We start from the raw sequence: 11,330 nt of genomic DNA on the forward strand, positions 1-11,330 counted from the left end.
CTTGCTAATTAATTTACTTACCATCACACTACTTAAGATGGCAACTTTTAGCTTCATTACAACATAAAGGTATATTTTTGGTTGAAACTGCTATTTGCAGAGTCAAACAACATGCAGGGAAATCTAAATTTAAACCAATGGCTCTTGATGATACATTGAGGTCTTATGAACATTTTTACCTTTAATCTAAAGTCTTGGCAAACTGCTGTTCAAATGTTTAAGGTTAGTTCAAATTTCCTATATTTTAGAAAGTAGTCTTTTGTTTTCACCACAGCTGTCTCCAGGGTGTTTATCTGAACAAATTACAATGTAATTTTACAATCTACATTGTAAACTGGGAAAGAAGTATCAACATTTTAAACACAGTTTCTGTTTTAATACATGGTGTAATCTAATTTATTCCTGTCATGTCAACGTGGACTGTTTTTGAGCAGGGTTGCCACATGATACTACAATATATAATATAGTAAAACATAATGCTGCTTATTATTTTTGTCAAAAAAAGTTGTTGACTTTTGTCAAGTAAAATCACTGTCACCCTTGATAGTTAAATCATCTGAATAAATATTAATCTTACATTTTTCGAATATTACACACACACACACACACACACACACACACACACACACACACACACACACACACACACACACACACACACGCACACACACAAAAAAGTTTTGGCTGCTTGTTTAAACTACTTACAATTTTTCTCATTCACTTTGGTCCATTTCTTAGATAAGAACTGAAATTCTCAAAACTAAAGTGTAATGTTTACGTCATTGTCACTTGTGCACATCAGAAAAGCTGTCTCTTATTCCTTTGAACAAGTTTCAGATGCTTTTGTGCATCCATGCAAATGATTATGTGCGATTCTCTGATGTTTCCTACATTATCAATTGCTGATATCATGTTGATCAAAATGTATTATTTTGGTCTCTGTCTGAATAGTCTCACCCCTCACAACATTTACTGGTTTGTTCATGGTATAAGTCTTTACATGCAAAATGATTGAACAAGTTATCATAATATTTTGTCATAATGTATTTTTCTATACATTTCCTTTAAACTTTTTTTCTAAATCTGCATTCAATTGGTAGATTTCCAGGTTCTCCCAAATTACAGTACAAAGCCATAAATAAGCCGTAGGTTACATCGGAACACCCCTCCAGATTACATTGTTATTGACAACATGTCTAAGTAATTAGTATGTAGTTTTATACAATGACACAAGCACTTTTAATTCTGATGGCACTGACACATTCATTAACACAGATATTTAATTTTGAAAGATGAACTCAAGATATTGAGCAAGAGAATGCCTTTTGCAGGTAATGCATGGTGTATTTGTACGCGCTGTTTTGAGAAATGCACTTACTGATTTGCAAAATTTCAATTATGATCGGAAAAATGTACCAAAGGGACTGAGAAAAACTAATTAAAATGATGTGAAACAACTCAACACAATATCATTATTTTATGTTCAATTCACTTAAATTTGTAACAATTATTGAGCTAACTTAATTGATTTGTGATGAAGGAATTCCGTGGAAGCAAGCATTTTTTTTTTTTACAGTAAATTAACTGACAGACAACAGACAGACAATTGGATGGATGGATGGATGGATGGATGGATGGATGGATGGATGGATGGATGGATGGATGGATGGATGGATGGATGGATGGATGGATGGATGGATGGATGGATGGATGGATGGATGGATGGATGGATAGATAGATAGATAGATAGATAGATAGATAGATAGATAGATAGATAGATAGATAGATAGATAGATAGATAGATAGATAAACAATAATAACAAACTAATTTCCTCTTCCTCTTTGCAAGTCCCTTCTGTCACTGGACCTCGAGCCTTCCTGATAACGTCCGAGGCTCAGACACACTCTCCCAGTTCAAAACTAGATTTAAGACCTATCTGTTTAGTAAAGCATACTCTCAATGCATCACCTAGCGGGTTCCACTCAGGCTTCTGCATCTTGTTTATATACACTATGAACAGCAGCTACGCTAATTGTTTTCTTTATTCTCTATTTTCACCTGGGCATACTCATCCCGAGGTCCTCAGATTATGCGGAGTCACTGATTGGATCCAAGACCGGCGACGAGATGATCCCAAGGATTACATATCCGGGACCAGGCCATATCCTGAGCTGCTGCTGCGCGGATGGTCGTGGGGAGTGGAGAACATGAGTCTGATTCCAGCGACGCTCCAGGGACAGACGAGTCTTCGCTGAGGCCATCTTCCAGCCTCAACCACGGCGAATGAAGCTCTGCACAAGACTTTTGGCCAGCGGAGAAATTAAAATGGTCGTGCCCAACTGGTTCTGGTTCTCTCAAGGTTTTTTTTTTTCTTCACTCCCATTAGGTGAAGTTTTTTTTCCCTCTCCGCTGTCGCCACTGCCTCGCATGGTTCAGGATTGGTAGAGCTACGCATCTACTGTATGAATTTGCTTTTCAGTGTTTCAACTGAACTGAGCTAAACTGAACTGAACTGAACTGAACTTAAACACTAATACCTGAACCACACTGTTCCAGTTACTATGACCATTTATGTGAAGCTGCTTTGACACAATCTGCATTGTAAAAGCGCTATACAAATAAAGCTGAATTTAATTGAATTGAATTGAATTGAGATTGAGATGTCTTGTCCCACAAACAATATGTTTAACACAGCAATTTGGTCTCCTATTGTTATTCTCAATGTCTGTTTTTCCATCAGTGTATCAGCACGAGGCTAGCAGTTGTGTAACTATAATTACATATTGTGTGCTAATGAAGGGCTTCTGCAATTAAAAGGCTTAAACGAAAAGCACATTCCCATCACAAACGCATATTACATGTCAAAATATGCATTTTCCTCCAATATATTGGTGCAGCACCACAATACAAGGGTTAACTGTTTTGCTCAAATAGAGGGTGACTGTAGCAAGTGGAACCCATGTAACAATTATTAATTCTCTGCTGGTCAAGGGCTTACAGCGTCGAAATCTGCTGAGAGAGACATTCTGGGATGCAGCGCTTGGTTTTCAATTATGTAGTGCCGTGTTACGCACATCATGAGTGACAGCAGGGGGGAGCAAAATTGAAATGAAACCCAACGTACAAAGACGGGCCGTGAAAGCAACTCAAAGCTGAACTTCATTAATTAGATTTCTAATGGCCCACAGTGGGACTTGTCCTTGATTCGCACACAGTTATGACACATTTCTGGAACATTTCTGCAAGTCCAAAAAAAGTGCTTGACATTCATGCGCACAAAACAAACAGACTGCCACTTAACCTCAGTTCATTCTTCTCAAGCACATTAGAAACTGCATGGGGAAACCGTATTTCCTATGTTATCCACACTTAACTTGGATGAAATGATTACAGGAAAAGACTGACAAGTCAACGCTCTCATAGATGCTTATTCAAGTAAACTACTTCTTTCTAAAGCTTGTTTCTTTTCTAATGCTTTCATTTCGCGGCCCTGACCACAGATTGTAAAGACCTGTCTGATAATTAAAGAGGAAATAAATTCACACTGCTTATCTTGTGCTCACAATGAAAAATAAGTTCAAGGCGTGCCACAAATTTGGTCTCAAAAAGGAAATTATGTATCAAACTCAGGCATGTTTTTGTAGGATGAAGAGCAATTGCTTACAATCTGCCCAATGTTTCTCTCTCTCATAGATGACTCATGTAACACGAGAGCACCAGAAGTACTATTATTATCAATGTGATAGCTAAAACAGACCAGATCTGAGTTGACACCGTGTGGTTTTGTGCCATAAACAGACATGAATTTTCCTTTCAATCTGCGTCCGGGAGTGTTACAGAAACAATTCATGGACCCGTCAACAGAGGGCACTGTAATCTATGGTACAAGGCCGCTCTCACCAGCACTGATACACATCCTTTATGCCTGACTGTATCATCTCTTTGAGAATTGGAATACGGCATACAAGGATTGCATGAACAATTAAGCTTCAGATGTGAAAATTGAGCTGCCGATAAAAATCGATAGAAAGCAAAATGAGTTGAAAAAGAGCTGACTCCCGATAGATTGCACCATGCTCTGGGGGGAAAGAGAATAAAAACGACCTAAATTAAGATGCATGTGTCTCAAGTATGAGAAAATATATATATATATATATTTTTTTAACACTGTCTACATTTATTGTTTGTCTTGGGATTCATTAAATTATGTTTTGCTGCTGATTTTCTAATGATAAATTTGTATTTAAAAGATAATAATATGTATAAGTACTTTTTTATTTTCATATTTCTTTATTCTAAATCTTTAGAAAATGTTTTTGGTACATCAAAAAGTGTGGTTATGATTACCACCCGAAAAGCTAATCCATAAAAAAATACTGCTGTCACTAAAATGCAGTATTTAAACCTCATAGTTAAATAGACAATGAGGCAAATAACTGCAAAAAGCCATTCGTTTAAAAAGTTTATCTTCAGTTTTTGAGATAAAAGGTCCACCCTTTTCACCAGACTGGCTACGGGCCATTATAAATTGTGAAAATAACAGGTAGAAGAAGATTTTAAGACAAAAAGTTTTTACAAATTCTGAGTGAGGACATGATCCAGGCCAGTCGGCAGCCTGGTGAAAGGGGTGCTCTTTTTTTTCTCTAAAAGTGGACCTTTTTGCATTTATTCACCTAATTTTATATGTAATTATGAGATTATAGTGACATTTTAAGCATTATTTTAGGTGGATTAGCGTGTTGGATGGTCATCATAAAACTTTTCTTAAGATTCAAAATTAAGAAATATGAATATATCCTTTTTTAAATTAATTTATTGCATCATATTACATGATTAGAAAAAAAAATAGGAATTTGTTAAAGTTTTAAATAAAAAATAAGACTTGTCATTTATTTTTATATCTTGACAAATTACAAACTGGACAATACATTTAACTTTCCAAGAATTTGTCAATTTAAATAAAATAAAAAAAAAGGGAAAAAAAAACATAATAATAATAACAACAACAACAACAACAATACTACTCTTACTACTACTACTACTACTACTACTACTACTACTACTACTAATAATAATAATAATAATAATAACAATAATAATAATGTATAGCTTAATAATTTGTCTAGCTTCTTATATAAAAAAGTACATTAATGTACAAGATTTAGAATAAAAGATATTTGTAAAATATTTTCCTTTATTTAAGAACAATACAGTAAGTCACTTTGTGAAAGATTGTATGTTTTCTTGAACAGCTGGATGCTGGACTGACAAATAATAGTTTGCACTGATCAAAACTGATTATCTGAAGTCACATGGAAGTCAATTGGTTATTTTCACAATCTATCACAATCTTCACAATCTAAGAAGGTATAATAACCACCTGACAAGATAATCCATCCAAAAAATCTTAAAGTGTCACTGAAATGTTTGAACTTCAAAATTTTATAGAAATTGAGTCGAATAACTGCAAAAAGGTCCCTTTTTTTGTAAGATAAAAAACCACACTTTTTAATAGGCTGGCTACAGGCCTGATTTATACTACCCTGTTTAGAATGGCTGTTGATCAGAACAAGCATGACAGGTGAAAATTGTGATATAATAACTTTATATCAAAATATTTAAACATGTACTTTTTTTATAAAATACATTTATATAAAAAATATGGAATTATTCTCTTTCAGATCAATTATTTGCTATTTAAAATTAAAAAAAATAAGTAATTTATAGTTTTTTTAATTGTTTTTTATTTGACCTCATAGATGAATTAATTTCATTGCCCCCTTTTTTCATGCAAATAGATATAAAAATGACAGGAGACAAATCATGTACCAAAAAAAAAAAAAAAAAAAAAAAAAAAAACAACAAAAAAAAGAAACAAACTCTACATGTAATTTATTAAACCTTGACATGTAATTGCAAATGCTAAAATGAAGTATTCAAATTTAGTGCATAAATACAGATAAAAGAGTTAGTGAAGATTAACCAGCTACCCAAAAAAATATTCAGATGATTTTATTTTCAATGAATTTGTTCCTCTGAGCTATCATACAACTTCTGGCATACTGTGAACATTCTTATGGACTCTTTTTATGATACTTTAATGGTTCTTTTTGGTCTTTCGGGGAAGCCAGTCTCTTTTGATTAAAGAGAAAAGACTGCTAAATATTTCTTTTTGTGTTCCATGTATGATACAGAATGTAATGACAGATTTTTACATTGTTAAAAGAAAATGTCTACTTCAAATAAAGGAATTTCTTTTGAACTTTCTGTTCATCAAAGAATCTTTATAAGAGAATAAAACAGCACAACTGTTTTCAACATTGATAATAAAAGTTTCTTGAGCACCAATTCTGCTTATTAGAATGATTTATAAGAGACTGTGACACAGAAGACTACAGTTATGTTTCTGAAAATTCCTGTTTAATAAATAGAAATACAGTTGGGGGAAAAGAATTCAAAATGCCAAGTTTTTTTTTTTGTTTTGTTTTTTTCTGGTAAAAAATATTATAAAGAAGCTGTTGACATAGAATTAAACCACACTGAAAAAAATTATTCAAAGATGATTCCTTGGATTTACTAATTTTATTTACGTTAAGGGGTTGTAAACAATTTATTTGTGTTGAATTTAAACAAACAAATTAAGTTGAACATTATTAAACTTAATTTGTTTATTTAAAATGAACACAAATAATTTGTTGGCAACAGTTCTGCATGCAATACTTTTTTCAGTGCAGATTTTGGTAACAACCCAGACAATACACATATAAAAATCTGAAAAATTAGTTGTGTCATAACAATGAGATGACACAAGAAGAAAGTGCTGAGAAACTGAAATGTGTTTAATACTTTATATAAAAGGCTTTTTTGGTGATGACAGCTTTTAAGATGCCTCTCATATGGAGAGTGAAGTCACATGAAATGCTTAGGTGTGATTTTTTTCACAGACTTCAACAGAGTTTAGAAATCTTTATGGTTCTTTGAATATCCTCTATCAAATCTGATCTTTAATTAGTATTTTATATTTTATGTTGGATAAGTCAGGTGATTGGCACACATTCTACAGCTTAATTTTCTTTCTCTGAAAGCATTTGAGAGTTTCCTTGACTGTGTTTTGGATCATTGTCTTGCTGAAATGTCCACCCTGATTTCATCTTTATCATTCTGACAATGTAAATGCTGGACTGAAGAAGCTAATATTAATTAACAATGAGGAAGGGCAGAGGGTTGCTTAATAACTTCTGAGATATTTCAACTGCTCTCCGGGCTTTCACTGCCTTTTTCACACCTCCCTTTCTTCATGTGTTCAGTACTTTTTTCTTGTGTCATTTTATGTTATTACACATATTTAATTTGTAAACTAATTAATATATTTATATTTTTTTGCATACATTTCAAGTCAAAAACACCTTCATAAATATGTTTTCTGTGAAAAATGGTGATGGTTGAATACTTATTTACCCAACTGTATTTTATTTCTGAAAAAAAATCTTTCAAATTTAAATTTTAAATAATTATTTAACTAAATAATGATTTCTTAAACCTAAAAATTAATATAACCATGTCTGAAAACAAGGCACCATTTTGTTATTTTATGTAAAATCATTCTTAATTGACAACAAATTGATTTAAGTAATAGTTTACAGAATACAACAAAACTAAGCTTTACTCAAGCACATAACTAAAAAATGTGAACAGAGTTTTCAAGTGTTTTTTTTTTTTTTTTTTTTTTTTATATATATATATTATATAAAATTCAAGGCCAAATTACCAGCCCTCCAGGTAAATGTTGGTTCTTTTTAAAAATTTCCCAAGTGATGTTTAACAGTTTTTTTTTCCGACAGTTATTTTTTTTAATCTTTTCTTCTTCAGAAGTAAGTCTTAATTCTTTTATTTTGGCTTGAATATATTTATATATTTTCCCCATATTTTGAAGATCAGCATTTTTAGTCCCAATTAGCCCCAAATTATCATTGATGGGTAAACATTAGCCAGAGGGGAAGTGTCTTTTGTCTCTCCAGGTGTAAATTATTCAAGACCATTGTCACTACCACACATACAGCTGAGCTGACCCGAAACAGACTTTACAAAAATTTAAATGATTATAACGTTTTCTTTAAATGAGAGAGCCAAATATCTTTCAAATAATCTGGAAGCAAATATTCTAGCCTACAAGTCTGGTTATGTCACGGTTGGTGTAGAGAAAATGGAGCGAGGACTCAGGTGCAGTAAATAATGGGTCTTTATTAATATTAAAACAAAAGGCAAAACAAACTACGTGGGGGAAAACATTAATAAAACAAATAAACAAACAAACTAACTAGACTGAGCAAGCTGGCAGGGATCAGGACTGGAGAACAGGGGTCCGTTCTTCGTACCTCGCTTAAATGATCTTAGATGATTTGGCAGATCCTGGATCTTTTAATCTTGATAACTGATCTCTCGCTAATTTGGTTCTTCAAACAAGTTCGTGAATTAGATTAGAATGTCTGGATAAACTGATCTGAGATCGCTGCGTGTGTTGTGAAGGACAGATCTATCGATCCTCGAAATCATGATCAGCAATGCAACGATTGGCTGACGGCACAGCAGCGTAATGACATCATCTGATTAATATTCAATTATCCATGTGAGCAAAATTACATCAAATTAGCAGTAAACGGCTTGTTAAATATGACACGCAATAACCTAACACATTTGTTGTGAGCTGCAGGCTTTACACTTTCATGTGTCAAGAGTATTCATCATGTATTTCAATACATATCAGTGTATTTAGTTCTACATTTAGAAAATATTTTCTTTATTATAGTAGTAGTAGTTTTTTAATCTGTGTAAAGAATAACTGGTTGTTTACAAAAGCATTTTGATATTGGTAAAGGCGTCTGCAACTTTTGTGAAGCATCAAATCACTGACATATTAACTATCAAAACATGTTTATGACTGCATAAATGTATTATTGCTTTAAAAGAAAAAGTCATATATTGTGCATTTCTATCATACACAATTTGTACTAAAGCGATCTAAAACGTTCATATCAATAAGTTTTCTCTGTGCTACACCAGGTGGCAGTCTTTGTACTTTCATTTCGAGGGTGCAGATTGCATACATTTTATTAATATGTATAATTTTATTTATTTTATTAATGACTATAACTTTATATATATATATAGTTAAAAAAATATGTACCATTTTCCTAAGTGTATATAACTACTACTGTAAGAAAATATCAGATTTCGGAACATACTTTCTGTATTATCTTTGCTTGAACTGAGCCGATCTAATCCTGTTTATATGAATTGAACCTGCTCCCGATCAGGTTTGACCTAGCAGAACTGTTGCCATGACAACAACTCTCAGATCAGCTTTGAAGAACGAAACGATCCTGGATCATGTCAAATCGTCAATATCCAAATCCAGCTAACTGAGTAATCCACGTACGAAGAACAGACCCCAGGACAAGTCAGAAAACGACAACAAACTGGCCCAGGACAGCAGACATGAGGAGAATATAAGCAGAAATAATTAACACATAAACAGGTGAACATAATTAACTAATAATGGGTTAACAAGGAGGGTGGGCCTAGACAATAGACGGGAGAGCACATGACACAGAGACAGCACAAGCCATGCGTTTACATAGAACGAGACTAGAACACGCAACCAATAAGAGAACTAATTAACCCAGTGTTCACAAGACAACACATAAGCACAACACTAAGGCACACAACAAAAGCACGCGACCACAATGTAAACACTCAGCTAGATGCTTAGACAACACCAACATAAACAAATGCAAGACACGAGCACACAATAGATAAAAACACCTTACCGTATGCTTACACATTTACAACGTGCATGTTTCATCTCAGCGCCAACCGAAACCAAAACCAACCAGACTGAGATGCTGAGAATGAAACAGTGCGATGCCGACAAAACAAAACACAAACCTGATTAAGAGCGCGCGTGCTATGAACGCACAGACCCCGCACACCCGCATCAAGCGGGAGAGCGCACGGTCTGCGCGCACTCATGACAGCGCCCATACAGGCACACACAATGACAGAAAACGAGTGCTCGACCAGAGAAAACTCGAGCAGAGCACAACAGGACAGGACAAGACAGAGATATTGACTCAGCCACCAAAATATAATTTACAAGACCAGAGTCACAGAATCCTGACAGGTTACTCAAAAGTCTTATTCTGGCCCATTCCATGTGTTTTTAGACATTATTTCAGCTACATCTTCTCCCCAAAACCTACTAACCACGCATAATGTATGTATTTTTAAAAATACACAAGCATGTACATCCAAATTTCTTACATGTTTTTGTAGCACTGTCTGTGAATACAAAATACAAAGAGTACAAAAAAATAAAAAATACATGTTGGCAAATACTATGTGATAAGTTGCTGAAATAAGTCAGGGTATGTCAAAACATCTTATTGGCTTTAAGATCACCTCAGACCCCAGATAGTTAAGAATTCTTTTCCTTGATTGGCTACAGAGTAAATCAATGTTGTCCAATAACTCACCCAACAAACCTAACGTAACCATAATGAAACTAATCAATCTTTAAATTCCACTTTAAGCTGAATACAAGTCTCTTACAAAATAAAAACAAGGTTTACTGTCATCATGAAAAATACTAAAAATAAACTGGAAATTAGTTATTACAATGGTTATGCTTTAAAACATCTCTCTGTTAAATAGTACTTGGGAAATATTTGAAAAAGAAGCACAATTTCAATTTTGTCTTCTGCTGTATTATTTCAGAATATTACACTGTTTAATATTATTCAAAATTTAAAATATTACTATATATAAAATCTTACACATATATAGTATCTCTATAACTATCAATAAAAATGACAGATAATGATTATTTGATCAACCTCAACCAAGACAGCAAGGCTTATGTTGAAAGAAAATGCTGCCTGTTTGTCCTCTATTAGCTTTAGTTTGTGTGTGTGCGGATAGAGATTTGAGAGACTGTGGAGAAATGGTTGTTGTTGACCAGTAATCTCTCAGCGCCTGATCAATTTAGGAAACCTCGGCTGATGTCCCCTGACAGCTGTGGCACCAAAGCAGCTTGGAAACTCTCTGAACGCAAAGCCTGTTACAGTGGAGCTGCATATCACACGCTGCAGATGGAGGAAAAGCCTTATCTTCAGAGGCGGCTCAGGTTTGCACCTTCAACAACACAGCAAGTTTCTCACCGTCTGCATCTGCTGTTAGAACTGCCCATTGACTCAGTCTTACTATAATATTGCAAAGGACTCAAATCATCAAACAACACGAGCCACATTCAAAAAAGGAAAATCAATCCGCT

This window comes from Danio rerio, chromosome 9 (assembly GCF_049306965.1).
Source record: "Danio rerio strain Tuebingen ecotype United States chromosome 9, GRCz12tu, whole genome shotgun sequence".
In the NCBI taxonomy this organism is placed as follows: Eukaryota; Metazoa; Chordata; class Actinopteri; order Cypriniformes; family Danionidae; genus Danio; species Danio rerio.